This window comes from Scyliorhinus canicula, chromosome 28 (assembly GCF_902713615.1).
Source record: "Scyliorhinus canicula chromosome 28, sScyCan1.1, whole genome shotgun sequence".
Taxonomy (NCBI): Eukaryota; Metazoa; Chordata; class Chondrichthyes; order Carcharhiniformes; family Scyliorhinidae; genus Scyliorhinus; species Scyliorhinus canicula.
In genome coordinates, this window is record NC_052173.1 from 5,668,820 (window position 1) to 5,686,217 (window position 17,398).

At 52.3% G+C, this 17,398-nt stretch overlaps 1 protein-coding gene across 1 annotated transcript in view; it reads left to right on the forward strand.

The window, feature by feature from the left end:
- The window catches only part of LOC119958084 (beta-1,4 N-acetylgalactosaminyltransferase 1-like), a 149,587-nt gene that overhangs the window by 107,879 nt on the left and 24,310 nt on the right, over positions 1–17,398 (forward strand). The window lies entirely within an intron of this gene.

Sequence of the window (17,398 nt, forward strand, 5' to 3'; positions counted from 1 at the left end):
TCCCCCGACGGAGGCTCAGAAAAAGCAACTCCTGTTCTCCAGACTTAGCTCCAGTGTCTTTCCGCTAATTCACGATGCGACTGACTACACCACAGCTATGGAACTGCTCAAGGAGAACTATGCACCATCGGCGAACACCCTGTTTGCGAGGCATCAACTCTCTACTCGAGTCCAGCAGCCGGGTGAGTCGATTGAGGACTACTGGAGGGCCCTTATACCTCTGGTACGAGACTGCGACTGCCGGGCCCCCTCAGCCACGGAACATTCGGATTTACTCATGCGCGATGCCTTCGTTACAGGCATTGCATCGGACCCCATCCGGCAACGACTGCTGGAAGGGGCCGCCCCCGACCTCGCGGCCGCAAAGGCCCTGGCGCTTTCCATGACGGCCGCCTCCCGTAGTGCGCGATCTTACTCCGCTAGCCACTCGGCCCACCCGTCCTACCCCTCGTGGACCCCGCAAACGGCCCCCCAGACCCACCCATCCTACCCCTCGTGGACCCCGCAAATGGCCCCCCAGGCCCACCCGTCCTACCCCTCGTGGACCCCGCAAATGGCCCCCCAGGCCCACCCGTCCTACCCCTCGTGGACCCCGCAAACGGCCCCCCAGCAGCCACCCCCACGCACTACGCCTGCGCTGCTCGCCGCACCGCGCTCCCTGGGGGTCCCCACTGTTACTTCTGCGGTCAGCAGAAGCACCCTCAGGTTTTTGCACTGAGTGCTGAGCTTGTGGCATTTGAGTGCTACAGTGCGAGTTTGGTGACTGAGGGAGTATAAGGGTTCATTTTTATTTAAAGTCTAGTATTTCTTTTATTTAGTTAATTAACTTAAAAGTTGCTGTTTGGTCTATAAGAGGGTGAATTTTGAATCAGCTTTAAACAAGGTTCTACTTGGACTTACTTGCAGCTGGAGCTTGTTAATTAGTTAATTGCATTAGGCCAGTTTTCAGAAGCTAGAGTCACAGTATAAATAGGAGCTAGTTACAGTGCAGACTTTGTTTGCACTAAGTGCTGAGCTTGTGGCATTTGAGTGCTACAGTGAGAGTTTGGTGACTGAGGGAGTTAGGTGAGGAGGGAGTACGGTGCTCCTTACATTTCATTTCCTATATTTATCAAAGAGCGTGAAGGGAGCCAGGAGTTTAGAGTACAGCTGACTGGAAGTAGAGTCGGAGGGCGGAGGTCCAGTTGGTCCAAGGGGCAGCTAATTCTGTAAAGTAAGAGGGGATGGAGGCTAGGGCAGTTGCATGCTCCTCCTGTAGGATGTGGGTGGTGAGGGATACCACTGGTGTCCCCGCTGACTATACCTGCGGGAAGTGCACCCAACTCCAGCTCCTCAGAGACCGTGTTAAGGTACTGGAGCTGGAGCTGGATGAACTTCGGATCATCCGGGAGGCAGAGGGGGTTATAGAGAAGAGTTACAGGGAGGTAGCCACACCAAAGGTACTGGACAAGAGTAGCTGGGTTACAGTCAGGGGAAAGAAAACTAACAGGCAGACAGTGCAGGGATCCCTCGTGGCCGTTCCCCTTCAAAACAAGTATACCGTTTTGGATGCTGTTGGGGGGGATGACCTACCGGGGGAAGGCCCCAGCGGCCAGGTCTCTGGCACTGAGTCTGGCTCTGGGGCTCAGAAGGGAAGGGGGGAGCATAGAAAAGCAATAGTAATAGCAGATTCAATGGTTAGGGGAATAGATAGGAGATTCTGTGGTCGCGAGCGAGACTCCCGGAAGGTATGTTGCCTCCCGGGTGCCAGGGCCAGGGATGTCTCTGATCGTGTCTTCAGGATCCTGAAGGGGGAGGGTGAGCAGCCAGAAGTCGTGGTGCACATTGGTACCAACGATGTAGGTAGGAAAAAGGGTGTGGAGGTAATAAACAAGTTTAGGGAGTTAGGCTGGAAGTTAAAGGCCAGGACAGACAGAGTTGTCATCTCTGGTTTGTTGCCGGTGCCACGTGATAGCGAGGCTAGGAATAGGGAGAGAGTGCAGTTGAACACGTGGCTGCAGGAATGGTGTAGGAGGGAGGGCTTCAGGTATTTGGATAATTGGAGCGCATTCTGGGGAAGGTGGGACCTGTACAAGCAGGACGGGTTGCATCTGAACCAGAGGGGCACCAATATCCTGGGAGGGAGGTTTTCTAGTACTCTTCAGGAGGGTTTAAACTAATTTGGCAGGGGAATGGGAACCGGATCTGTAGTCCAGCAACTAAGGTAGACGATAGTCAGGACGCCAAAGCACATAGTGATGCAGTGGGGAAGGTAACAATGACAAAGGAGAGTACTTGCAGGCAAGGAGATGGGTTGAAGTGTGTATACTTTAATGCAAGAAGCATCAGGAATAAGGTGGGTGAACTTAAGGCATGGATCTGTACTTGGGACTACGATGTGGTGGCCATCACGGAAACTTGGATAGAAGAGGGGCAGAAATGGTTGTTGGAGGTCCCTGGGTATAGATGTTTCAACAAGATTAGGGAGGATGGTAAAAGAGGTGGGGGGGTGGCATTGTTAATTAGAGATAGTATAACAGCTGCAGAAAGGCAGTTCGAGGGGGATCTGCCTACTGAGGTAATATGGGTTGAAGTTAGAAATAGGAAAGGAGCAGTCACCTTGTTGGGAGTTTTCTATAGGCCCCCCAATAGCAGCAGAGATGTGGAGGAACAGATTGGGAAACAGATTTTGGAAAGGTGCAGAAGTCACAGGGTAGTAGTCATGGGCGACTTCAACTTCCCAAACATTGAGTGGAAACTCTTTAGATCAAATAGTTTGGATGGGGTAGTGTTTGTGCAGTGTGTCCAGGAAGCTTTTCTAACACAGTATGTAGATTGTCCGACCAGAGGGGAGGCCATATTGGATTTAGTACTTGGTAATGAACCAGGGCAGGTGACAGATTTGTTAGTGGGGGAGCATTTTGGAGGTAGTGACAACAATTCTGTGACTTTCACTTTAGTAATGGAGAGGGATAGGTGCGAGCAACAGGGCAAGGTTTATAATTGGGGGAAGGGTAAATACAATGCTGTCAGACAAGAATTGAAGTGCAGAAGTTGGGAACATAGGCTGTCAGGGAAGGACACAAGTGAAATGTGGAACTTGTTCAAGGAACAGGTACTGCGTGTCTTTGATATGTATGTCCCTGTCAGGCAAGGAAGAGATGGTCGAGTGAGGGAACCATGGTTGAAAAGAGAGGTTGAATGTCTTGTTAAGAGGAAGAAGGAGACTTATGTAAGGCTGAGGAAACAAGGTTCAGACAGGGCGCTGGAGGGATACAAGATAGCCGTGAGGGAACTGAAGAAAGGGATTAGGAGAGCTAAGAGAGGGCATGAAAAATCTTTGGCGGGTAGGATCAAGGAAATCCCCAAGGCCTTTTACACATATGTGAGAAATATGAGAATGACTAGAGCAAGGGTAGGTCCGATCAAGGACAGTAGTGGGAGATTGTGTATTGAGTCTGAAGAGATAGGAGAGGTCTTGAACAAGTATTTTTCTTCAGTATTTACAAACGAGAGGGGCCATATTGTTGGAGAGGACAGCGTGAAGCAGACTGATAAGCTTGAGGAGATACTTGTCAGGAAGGAAGATGTGTTGCGCGTTTTGAAAAACTTGAGGATAGACAAGTCCCCCGGGCCTGACGGGATATATCCAAGGATTCTATGGGAAGCAAGAAATGAAATTGCAGAGCCGTTGGCAATGATCTTTTCGTCCTCGCTGTCAACAGGGGTGGTACCAGAGGATTGGAGAGTGGCGAATGTCGTGCCCCTGTTCAAAAAAGGGAATAGGGATAACCCTGGGAATTACAGGCCAGTTAGTCTTACTTCGGTGGTAGGCAAAGTAATGGAAAGGGTACTGAGGGATAGGATTTCTGAGCATCGGAAAGGCATTGCTTGATTAGGGATAGTCAGCACGGATTTGTGAGGGGTAGGTCTTGCCTTACAAGTCTTATTGAATTCTTTGAGGAGGTGACCAAGCATGTGGATGAAGGTAAAGCAGTGGATGTAGTGTACATGGATTTTAGTAAGGCATTTGATAAGGTTCCCCATGGTAGGCTTATGCAGAAAGTAAGGAGGCATGGGATAGTGGGAAATTTGGCCAGTTGGATAACAAACTGGCTAACCGATAGAAGACAGAGAGTTGTGGTGGATGGCAAATATTCAGCCTGGAGCCCAGTTATCAGTGGCGTACCGCAGGGATCAGTTCTGGGTCCTCTGCTGTTTGTGATTTTCATTAACGACTTGGATGAGGGAGTTGAAGGGTGGGTCAGTAAATTTGCAGATGATACGAAGATTGGTGGAGTTGTGGATAGTGAGGAGGGCTGTTGTCGGCTTCAAAGAGACATAGATAGAATGCAGAGCTGGGCTGAGAAGTGGCAGATGGAGTTTAACCCTGACAAGTGTGAGGTTGTCCATTTTGGAAGGACAAATCTGAATGCGGAATACAGGGTTAATGGTAGGGTTCTTGGCAATGTGGAGGAGCAGAGAGATCTTGGGGTCTATGTTCATAGTTCTTTGAAAGTTGCCACTCAAGTGGATAGAGCTGTGAAGAAGGCCTATGGTGTGCTAGCGTTCATTAGCAGAGGGATTGAATTTAAGAGCCGTGAGGTGATGATGCAGCTGTACAAAACCTTGGTCAGGCCACATTTGGAGTACTGTGTGCAGTTCTGGTCACCTCATTTAGGAAGGATGTGGAAGCTTTGGAAAAGGTGCAAAGGAGATTTACCAGGATGTTGCCTGGAATGGAGAGTAGGTCATACGAGGAAAGGTTGAGGGTGCTAGGCCTTTTCTCATTAGAACGGAGAAGGATGAGGGGCGACTTGATAGAGGTTTATAAGATGATCAGGGGAATAGATAGAGTAGACAGTCAGAGACTTTTTCCCCGGGTGGAACACACCATTACAAGGGGACATAAATTTAAGATAAATGGTGGAAGATATAGAGGGGATGTCAGAGGTAGGTTCTTTACCCAGAGAGTAGTGGGGGCATGGAATGCACTGCCTGTGGAAGTAGTTGAGTCGGAAAATTTATGGACCTTCAAGCGGCTATTGGATAGGTACATGGATTAGGGTAGAATAAGGGAGTGTAGGTTAACTTCTTAAGGGCAGCACGGTAGCATTGTGGATAGCACAATTGCTTCACAGCTCCAGGGTCCCAAGTTCGATTTCGACTTGGGTCACTGTCTGTGTGGAGTCTGCACATCCTCCCCGTGACTGCGTGGGTTTCCTCCGGGTGCTCCGGTTTCCTCCCACAGTCCAAAGATGTGCAGGTTGGGTGGATTGGCCATGAAAAATTGTCCAAAATTCTATGATTAACCTAGGACAAAAGTTCGGCGCAACATCGTGGGCCGAAGGGCCTGTTCTGTGCTGTATTTCTCTATATCTATATCTATACCCCCGCCAGCGCTGCCTGGCTCGCACCGCAACCTGCAAAGCTTGTGGCAAGAAAGGCCATTTTGCAGCGGTGTGTCAGTCCCGGACGGTTGCCGCTATCGCGCCCCCGGTCCCCTCGCCTCAGCCGCTTGCTCAATGGGCCCCGTCATCCGCTTCCCTCGACCCAACGTGCGACCAGTGGGCGCCGCCATCTTTTGCCGCCCCCGCCACGTGCGCTCCATGGGCGCCGCCATCTTCATCCCCCACAGCCATGTGCGTTCCATGGGCGCCACCATTTTGTCCCGACCCCACAACGTGCGCTCCATGGGCGCTGCCATTTTACCCACAGGTACTCCAGATGCCGCCATTTTGTCCTCCCCCGGGACGGAGCCACATGTCGCTACCGCTCTTCGCCGGACTCATCTGACTCGACCGCCGATCGCCCTCTACTCGCCTCCATTACGCTCGTCCAGTCGCGTCCTCGCAACCTGGCACCCTCTTCCACATCGGTGCTGGTCAACGGCCACATGACCTCCTGCCTCATCGACTCCGGGAGCACCGAAAGCTGCGTCCACCCGGACACGGTAAGGCGCTATTCCCTTGCGGTCCATCCCGCCAACCGGCAGGTCTCTCTCGCCTCCGGGTCCCACTCTGCCCCGATCCGGGGTTTCTGCCTGGTTAAACTCACTGTACAGGGTGTGGAATTCGACCGTTTCCGTCTGTACATTCTCCCCAACCTCTGCGCATCACTCTTACTAGGCCTGGATTTCCAGTGCAATCTTCAGAGCCTCACCCTCAAATTCGGTGGGCCCCTACCTCCCCTCACCGTTTGCGGCCTCGCGACCCTCAAGGTCGAGCCCCCCTCCCTCTTTGCCAATCTGACTGTGGATTGCAAGCCCGTCGCCACCAGGAGCAGACGGTACAGTACCCAGGACAAGGCCTTCATCAGGTCCGAAGTCCAGCGGCTGCTTCGGGAGGGTATCATCGAGGCCAGCAACAGCCCTTGGAGAGCCCAGGTGGTAGTGGTTAAGACCGGGGAGAAGCACAGGATGGTCGTGGACTACAGCCAGACCATCAACCGGTACACGCAGCTCGACGCGTACCCCCTCCCCCGCATTTCTGATATGGTCAATCAGATTGCACAGTACCGGGTCTTCTCTACTATTGACCTGAAATCCGCCTACCACCAGCTCCCTATCCGTAAATCGGACCGTCCCTACACTGCCTTCGAGGCAGACGGTCGTCTGTACCAATTTCTGAGGGTTCCCTTCGGCGTCACGAATGGGGTCTCGGTCTTTCAGCGAGAAATGGACCGAATGGTTGACCGGTACGGACTGCAGGCCACCTTCCCGTACCTCGACAATGTCACCATCTGCGGCCATGACCAGCAGGACCATGATGCCAACCTTTATAAATTCCTCCACACCGCATCTCTCCTTAATCTCACGTACAACAAGGAGAAATGCGTGTTCCGCACAGACCGCTTAGCCATCCTTGGCTACGTAGTCCAAAATGGACTACTGGGGCCCGATCCCGACCGCATGCGCCCCCTCATGGAGCTCCCAATTCCCCACTGCCCCAAGGCCCTCAAACGCTGCCTTGGGTTCTTTTCTTATTAGCCCCAGTGGGTCCCACAATACGCGGACAAGGCCCGCCCACTTATCCAGTCCACACATTTTCCCCTCTCGGCCGAGGCACAACATGCCTTCGCCCGTATTAGAGCAGACATAGCCAGGGCGGGGATGCACGCAGTAGATGAGACTCTGCCTTTCCAAGTAGAAAGCGACGCTTCAGATGTCACACTTGCCGCCACGCTGAATCAGGCCGGCAGACCCGTGGCATTCTTTTCACGCACCCTCCATGCCTCTGAAATTCGACATTCGTCTGTTGAAAAAGAGGCCCAGGCTATCGTTGAAGCTGTGCGGCACTGGAGGCATTACCTGGCCGGCAGGAGATTCACTCTCCTCACTGACCAACGGTCGGTAGCCTTCATGTTCAATAACACACAGCGGGGCAAGATCAAGAATGACAAAATCTTGCGGTGGAGAATCGAGCTCTCCACCTTTAACTACGAGATCTTGTATCGCCCCGGCAAGTTCAACGAGCCCCCAGACGCCCTCTCCCGAGGTACATGTGCCAGCGCACAAGTGAACCAGCTCCGTGACTTGCATGAGAGCCTTTGCCATCCGGGGGTCATTCGCTTGTACCATCTAATCAAAGCCCGCAATCTGCGCTACTCCGTCGAGGAAGTACGGACAGTCACCAGAGACTGCCAGGCCTGTGCCGAGTGCAAGCGCACTTCTACCGGCCAGATCACGCGCGCCTGGTGAAAGCATCCCGCCCCTTTGAACGCCTCAGCGTGGATTTCAAAGGGCCCCTCCCCTCCACCGACCGCAACACCTACATCCTTAGTGTGGTCGATGAATTTTCTAGGTTCCCCTTCGCCATCCCATGCCCGGATATGACGTCTGCCACCGTCATCAAGGCCCTGGATTCCATTTTCGCCCTGTTCGGTTTCCCCGACTATATCCACAGTGACAGGGGATCCTCATTCATGAGCGATGAGCTGCGTCAGTTCCTGCTCAGCAGGGGTATCGCCTCCAGCAGGACGACCAGCTACAACCCCCGGGGAAACGGGCAGGTAGAGAGGGAGAACGGGACGGTATGGAGGGCCGTCCAGCGGGCCCTACGGTCCAGGAACCTCCTAGCCGCTCGCTGGCAGCAGGTCCTCCCTGACGCGCTCCATTCCATTCGGTCACTACTGTGCACCGCAACTAACATTACACCCCATGAACGTGTTTTTGCCTTCCCTAGGAAGTCTACATCCGGGGTGTCGCTCCCGACATGGCTCACGACTCCGGGCCCAGTCCTTCTCCGTAGGCATGTACGGCACCACAAGGCGGAACCCCGGGTGGACAAAGTACGCCTTCTCCACGCCAACCCTCAGTATGCCCACGTGGAGTTCCCCGACGGCCGCCAGGACACAGTCTCGCTCCGGGACCTGGCTCCCTCTGGTGCCGATCCCATGCCCACGCCCCCTTTTCCCCCCGCACCACCCTCCTTTTCCCCAGCGCCCCCCTATGCGTCCCCACCAGGTCCATCCCTTGTCCCCCTGCCCACACTGGAGGACACGGAAGATTTCAGCTCGCTCTCGGAGTCATCCCGCCAGCAGCCAGCACCAACACCGCCAGCACCTGCACCGACATCGCTACCACAGCTACGCCGATCACAGCGGAACATTCGACCGCCGGTTCGGCTCAATCTGTGACCTGCTGACCAGATGGACTCTTGGTTTTCTTTGTTTGGACCCTCTTGTAAATAGCTCATCCTTTGTATTATAGTTACACGTCACCCCCGCCGGACTCATTTTTTACAGGGGGTGAATGTGGTGATATAACCACTGTAGTGATGTGTACTTGCAGTAGGGGGATGTATGGCTGTACCTGTAATACAGGTTCCTCCGGTAAGCCCCTGCCGGCTAGCTCCCCCCACAGGGAGCTTGTGTATAAATATGCGTGTGAGTCACTCAGACTCTAGTCTTCAGTTGCAGCCAGAGGAATAGCATCACACAGCAATAAAGCCTCGATTGTACTTGTCTCTCGTCTTTGACTATAATTGTTAGCGCCACAAGAGGGTAATGTCCCATTGTCTTGGTTTCGGTATTGTTTTTTTTTGAGATTAGCCCTTTGAGACTTGGCCTGTTTGCAGTGTTTATGTCCATTAAACTTAGACTTAATAAAAGTGCGGTTGGGGGAGATTCCGCTCTTATAAATGGTGTGTTGTGGGCGAGTGAATCTGAAGCCAGCGTGCACCTCAAAACAGGTTTATTTCGAAGACAGCAAAGTCACAGACTCTCCCAGTGAACTGGTTTATACACCTTTGCAATGATTCCTTAATCCGTCACCAATTGAGGGAAGCTGTTTTTAATGACTAAACTTAAAGCATGCAGCCTATTTCAGCACAAACAACAAAAGCCTTAATGACAAGGCCACAAACATTGTCCTATCGTGGGTTCAGCACGGTAGCATTGTGGGTAGCACAATTGCTTCACAGCGCCAGGGTCCCAAGTTCGATTCCGGCTTGGGTCACTGTCTGTGTGGAGTCTGCACATCCTCCCTGTGTGTGCGTGGGTTTCCTCCGGGTGCTCTGGTTTCCTCCCACAGTCCAAAGATGTACAGGTTAGGTGGATTGGCCATGCTAAATTGCCCTTAGTGACCAAGATTGCCCTTAGTGTTGGGTGGGGTTACTGGGTTATGGGGATAGGGTGGAGGTGTTGACCTTAGGTAGGGTGCTCTTTCCAAGAGCCAGTGCAGACTCGATGGGCCGAATGGCCTCCTTCAGCACTGTAAATTCTATGATAAGCTCGCTGCATGCGGTTAAGTATAAAAAAGCTAGCCTCTTTTTTTTTTCTTGAAACTGTTCCTTCTATGATCACTGCGGATAAGCATTGCTGAGAAAAGAAACAGACTATCAAAGCTTTTCATGTTGCACTCATCAGGATAGCTTGCAAGAAATTACCAACTGCAACGGGGGCAACAACAATTTATACTACAAGAGAAGAAAGTGCTGACTGGTTAAGCTTTGGTAGCATGTCGCTTCTTCTCAGCCATATTCAGGTCCTAACTTCACCGGACGTACAGCAGGTTGACCCGGGTAAATGAGATTTCTCCCGTTTCGCACGTGAAGTTCAGGAGCAGCTCCCGAGGGAATTCCATCCACGGCCTTACAAAGCTTTGTGTGAAATAAAGGAATTCTACTTTCGGTCCTAAATCTCTCGAGGGGCAATTCGGTAACACATTCTGGCTTTGCAGGAGACTCTTGCATCCCTTGAAAGAATACATTTTTCACAATCTTTTGTTAAGATCCCTGGTCAGACCCCCAACGTTTGTTCGGATATCAGTCAAGAACCCCAATCTCTTTTTTTATAATTTGTAAAACTCTGAGGAAATGATCATTCACTCCAGGGGTGAATCCACTGACCAATAGGGCATCTTTTATATTAAAACAAACTTTATTATTAACACAGGATTAAACTACATTAATATCACAGAAAATAGCTTTTCAATTAACAGTTCAACAATTCTTAAAATAAAAGGAAACCCTTTTTACGAATAACTTATACCTTCTCTCTCTCCAATTGAGCAAAACAGGTCAAAAGTCACTTGTAAATAAAGTTCGCAAACACACGGTTACTTGCTGTACACTTGAATAGAGAAAGAATGCTTGAAGAGAGAAAGAGAGAAACCCTTTCAGGAAGTAGGCTGCAGATCCTTCTGTCTGTGGCAGGTTACTGCTGAACGTGGAGAGTATATAATTTGGCAAAAACTGCAGCTCAGCTTAAAACACCCAGCAGACTCCCCAACCTATATCAAACTGCAAAACTACAGACAGACCTGGCTCCTCCCATTAATTACACCATCCTTATTCCACTGATACCCCATGATCTGTTTACCTAATTCGAAACAGAATGGACAGGATTCTCCGGCCGTTTGCTGGCGGCAAGGTTCTCTGGTCCCGACGGCAACGCACCCCTGCCCGTGGTTTCTCGGCAGCGTGGGGTGGCTTCAATGGGAATTCTCATTGGTAGTGGCGGAAATAGAGAATCCCGCCGCCAGCAAACGGTGCGCTGCTGAGGACCGGAGAATCCAGCTCCTTGTCTCTTATTATCTACTCTCCAGGTCATCTCCAGCAATCGTAACAAAATACCATTCAGCCTCTCTTTAGAAGCAAACAAGTGGTTGGAATGAATGATGATCTCACCTTTACGGAGTCTTAATTGCACATTATGCAGACACTCCACCTGCATCTGGGTTAAACCAGGGATTAAAAATATATATATATATTACTACAACATACGTGTATGACCTCTCCTGTTCTGATATGAAGATCTCCAATCTTTCAGGCCTTTCGCTGCACATGTATTTTCCCCAGATTAGGCCGCATCCTTGTGAATGTGTGCTGTATCCTCTCGATTGCCTCCAGTTTGGGGCCCCAAACCACACACAGTGCTCCAACTGGCTGACTAGGATTTCCCATGACATCTTACCTTTTGTATTCTCTGGGGTTATTTTAGTTGGAAGGTGAAAACAACTGGCACTAACCAACTGTTCTGCACCTGAGAAATGCTAGTTTGAATGTCTGGCCTCAGCATGCAATTTCGGTCTGAATCGCTGATTGCCGGAAGGTTGAACTTGCCCGGAGGAGCTGAACGGACACCTGCAATTGTGACATTTGACCCCTGATGAGACACCGGTCGGAATTCTCCAGCCGTTGGGATGCCCTGTTGCCGTTGGCAGCGCACCCCCTCCCGTGGGTTTCCTGGGCCATTGACAAGGCAGCAGGAGAATCTCGCCGCCGGGAAACACGGAGCTGGGAGACCGGAATATCCACACCCTCAGTTTTGGGGAGCAGGGTGTGTGTGGGCCTCTACCCAATGCATGGCTGGCATAGAGTGGACACATTTCAGTGTGGACCAGGGCCGACTGACAGGATGCAAGGTTCTCGGACATGGCGCTGGAGGTCCTGATGGAGAGGGAGGCCAGAGGAGGTGAGTTGTCCTGTGTCCAATTGGAGGAAAAGGGCTCCTCCCATTTCCCCTGCAGAGCAAGTCCTGTCCACGAGCAAGATGTCCGTGATCGAACACGCCCTTCATCACCTATAAGGTGATATTCCACTCTTTTCTGGTGGAAAGCAGAAGCACAAAGGGACTTGGGAGACCTTGTTCACAATTCTCTTCAGGTTAATGTGCAGGTTCAGTCGGCAGTTAGGAAGGCAAATGCAATGTTGGCATTCATGTCGAGAGGGCTAGAATACAAGACCAGGGAGGTACTTCTGAGGCTGTTTAAGGCTCCGGTCAGACCCCATTTGGAGTATTGTGAGCAGTTTTGGGCCCCATATCGAAGGAAGGATGTGCTGGCCTTGGAAAGGGTCCGGAGGAGTGTTGTGTTATGTACTCTGGGATAACACAGGCTGCAACTGGATGCAGCTTTAACCAAAAGATACTCCAGACCTTGAAGTTAGTTCAATCTGATTTATTGAACCAGTAGCACAGTTAGCACAGTTCTCTATGAGTTCGACTCTCTGCTAACCTAAGTGAGGTTACTCTGTCTGACTGAACCAGACTAGCTCTTAGCCACGTGCTGAAGATGTGGGGCGGAATTCTCCGCAAGGCCCGATGCCGTTGTGAAACCCGGAGAGGTTCACGACGGCGTCGGAAGCCTCTCCCGGCCCCCTATTCTCCCCTCCCCGGTGGGATAGGAGGGCCGTACCGGGAAACTCGGCCGGCGGGCCTTGTCCCTGGCTTCAAGGCTCGGCGCGCAAAAAATGACGCGGCGGCGGCGCCTAATGACGTCAGCCGCGCATGCGCGGGTTGGGCAGCTCAAACCCGTGCATGCACGGTTTCCGTATTTCCCCTCAGCCGCCCCGCAAGACGTGGCGTCTTGATCTTGCGGGGCGGCGGAGGGGAAAGAGTGCATCCCTTTGAGACACCGGCCTGACGATCGGTGGGCACCGATCGTGGGCCAGTCCCCTCCCGAGCATGCTCGTGGTGCTCGATCCCCGATCCGCCCCCCACAGGCCCCACACTTACCTGTCGCACCATGTTCATGACGGCAGCGACTAGGTGTGGTTGCCGCCGTCGTGAACAGGTCGGGAATGGCAGACCGCTCGGCCCATCCGGGCCAGAGAATCGCGGGCCGCCGTGAAAGCGGTTGCGGGCAGGCAACTTTGCGCAGTGCCCGTCTGCTTCGTCGCACAACAGAACCATCAGCCATACGTACAACATGCGAGCGGGGCGCAGCCTGTCGAACAACGACAGCTGGTGCAGACCAGCCACCATCCGGTATCTTGGTCCTGACAGTGTCTGCCGGGGATAACACGGGTAAATCGGTGGCATGAGCATCATAGCCCTGCTTTTGCTGGTTTCGGAGCTGCTGCACCTTCTGCAGCACCGGGAGGTGAGCCAGGTCGGGCAAGTGTATGGCTGGAAGTGTCGTCCGCAGGTCCCTGTTCATCAGGAGTTGAGCCGGCGACATGCCAGTGGACAGTGGGGTCGCCCTGTACGCAAGCAGCACGAGGTAGATGTCAGAAGCAGAATCCGCGGCCTTGGAGATGAGTTGTTTCACAATGAGCACCCCTTTTTCCACCTTCCCATTGGACTGAGGATAGTGTGGGCTGGAAGTGACATGTTTGAAATGGTATAACTTGGCAACATAGACCTCTCGTGGCTGCTGAAGCACGGGCCATTGTCACTCATGACAGTGTGGGATACCATGCCTGGAAAACGTCTCCTTACAGGCCTTGATGACGGTCCAAGATGTGAGGTCTGAGAGCTTCACGACTTCAGGGTAATTGGAGAAATAGTCAACAATCAACACGTAGTCACGACCATTCGCATGAAAGAGGTCAATACCAACCTTGGACCACGGGGAGGTCTCGATTTCATGCTGCTGGAGCGTCTCCTTGCTCTGCGCTGGCTGGAAGCATTGACAGGTCGTACAGTTGAAGACCATGTTCGTGATGTCCTGGCTAATACTGGGCCAGTAGACAGCCTGCCAGACTCTGCGTCTGCACTTCTCAACGGCCAGGTGTCCCTCATGGATTTGGCGAAGCACCAAGCTCTGGAGACTGAGTGGAATGACAATGCGGTCCAGCTTGAGGAGGATACCATCAATCACCGTCAGGTCGTCCTTCACATTGTAAAATTGAGGGCACTGCCCTTTCTGCCAGCCAATGGCGAGGTGGTGCATGACACGCTGCACGAGAGGGTCTTTGGCATCTCTCCTCGCGGATACGAACCACCTTCTCATCAGACGTCGGCAGGGTGCTAGCACACAGCTGCACATGTGATTCAATCTGCCAGATGATTTCCAGCGGTTCACTAGGCAATGTGATGGAGCGGGACAATGTATCAGCGATGATGGAGTGGGACAATGTATCAGCGATGATGGAGTGGGACAATGTATCAGTGATGATGGAGCGGGACAATGTATCAGCGATGATGGAGTGGGACAATGTATCGGCGATGATGGAGCGGGACAATGTATCAGCGATGATGGAGTGGGACAATGTATCAGCGATGATGGAGTGGGACAATGTATCAGTGATGATGGAGTGGGACAATGTATCGGCGATGATGGAGCGGGACAATGTATCAGCGATGATGGAGCGGGACAATGTATCAGCGATGATGGAGCGGGACAATGTATCAGCGATGATGGAGCGGGACAATGTATCAGCGATGATGGAGCGGGACAATGCATCGGCGATGATGGAGCGGGACAATGTATCAGCAATGATGGAGCGGGACAATGTATCAGCAATGATGGAGCGGGACAATGTATCAGCGATGATGGAGGGGGACAATGTATCAGCGATGATGGAGCGGGACAATGTATCGGCAATGATGGAGCGGGACAATGTATCAGCGATGATGGAGCGGGACAATGTATCGGCGATGATGGAGCGGGACAATGTATCGGCGATGATGGAGCGGGACAATGTATCGGCGATGATGGAGCGGGACAATGTATCGGCGATGATGGAGCGGGACAATGTATCGGCGATGATGGAGCGGGACAATGTATCAGCGATGATGGAGCGGGACAATGTATCGGCGATGATGGAGGGGGACAATGTATCAGCGATGATGGAGCGGGACAATGTATCGGCAATGATGGAGCGGGACAATGTATCGGCAATGATGGAGCGGGACAATGTATCAGCGATGATGGAGCGGGACAATGTATCAGCGATGATGGAGTGGGACAATGTATCAGCGATGATGGAGCGGCACAATGTATCAGCGATGATGGAGCGGGACAATGTATCGGCGATGATGGAGCGGGACAATGTATCAGCGATGATGGAGCGGGACAATGTATCGGCGATGATGGAGCGGGACAATGTATCGGCGATGATGGAGCGGGACAATGTATCGGCGATGATGGAGCGGGACAATGTATCAGCGATGATGGAGCGGGACAATGTATCGGCGATGATGGAGCGGGACAATGTATCGGCGATGATGGAGCGGGACAATGTATCGGCGATGATGGAGCGGGACAATGTATCGGCGATGATGGAGTGGGACAATGTATCGGCGATGATGGAGTGGGACAATGTATCAGCGATGATGGAGCGGGACAATGTATCGGCGATGATGGAACGGGACAATGTATGAGCGATGATGGAGCGGGACAGTGTATCAGCGATGATGGAGTGGGACAATGTATCCGCGATGATGGAGTGGGACAATGTATCAGCGATGATGGAGCGGGACAATGTATCGGCGATGATGGAGCGGGACAATGTATCGGCGATGATGGAGCGGGACAATGTATCAGCGATGATGGAGCGGGACAATGTATCGGCGATGATGGAGCGGGACAATGTATCGGCGATGATGGAACGGGACAATGTATCAGCGATGATGGAGCGGGACAATGTATCAGCGATGATGGAGCGGGACAATGTATCAGCGATGATGGAGCGGGACAATGTATCAGCGATGATGGAGCGGGACAATGTATCGGCAATGATGGAGCGGGACAATGTATCAGCGATGATGGAGCGGGACAATGTATCAGCGATGATGGAGTGGGACAATGTATCAGCGATGATGGAGTGGGACAATGTATCAGCGATGATGGAGTGGGACAATGTATCAGCGATGATGGAGCGGGACAATGTATCAGCGATGAGGGAGGGGGACAATGTATCAGCGATGATGGAGGGGGACAATGTATCAGCGATGATGGAGTGGGACAATGTATCAGCGATGATGGAGCGGGACAATGTATCAGCGATGATGGAGTGGGACAATGCATCAGCGATGATGGAGTGGGACAATGCATCAGCGATGATGGAGCGGGACAATGTATCAGCGATGATGGAGTGGGACAATGCACAGCGATGATGGAGCGGGACAATGTATCAGCGATGATGGAGTGGGACAATGTATCAGCGATGATGGAGTGGGACAATGTATCGGCGATGATGGAGCGGGACAATGTATCGGCGATGATGGAGCGGGACAATGTATCAGCGATGATGGAGCGGGACAATGTATCAGCGATGATGGAGCGGGACAATGCACAGCGATGATGGAGCGGGACAATGTATCAGCGATGATGGAGTGGGACAATGTATCAGCGATGATGGAGTGGGACAATGTATCGGCGATGATGGAGCGGGACAATGTATCGGCGATGATGGAGCGGGACAATGTATCAGCGATGATGGAGCGGGACAATGTATCAGCGATGATGGAGCGGGACAATGTATCAGCGATGATGGAGCGGGACAATGTATCAGCGATGATGGAGCGGGACAATGTATCGGCGATGATGGAGCGGGACAATGTATCAGCGATGATGGAGTGGGACAATGTATCAGCGATGATGGAGTGGGACAATGTATCGGCGATGATGGAGCGGGACAATGTATCGGCGATGATGGAGCGGGACAATGTATCGGCGATGATGGAGCGGGACAATGTATCGGCGATGATGGAGCGGGACAATGTATCAGCGATGATGGAGCAGGACAATGCATCAGCGATGATGGAGTGGGACAATGTATCAGCGATGATGGAGTGGGACAATGTATCAGCGATGATGGAGCGGGACAATGTATCGGCGATGATGGAGCGGGACAATGTATCGGCGATGATGGAGCGGGACAATGTATCAGCGATGATGGAGCGGGACAATGTATCAGCGATGATGGAGCGGGACAATGTATCGGCGATGATGGAGCGGGACAATGTATCAGCGATGATGGAGCGGGACAATGCATCGGCGATGATGGAGTGGGACAATGTATCGGCGATGATGGAGCGGGACAATGTATCGGCGATGATGGAGCGGGACAATGTATCAGCGATGATGGAGCGGGACAATGTATCGGCGATGATGGAGCGGGACAATGTATCGGCGATGATGGAGCGGGACAATGTATCGGCGATGATGGAGGGGGACAATGTATCGGCAATGATGAGCTCCTTGCCAGGCGTGTACACTAAGTCAAAGCCGTACCTTCTGAGTTTGAGG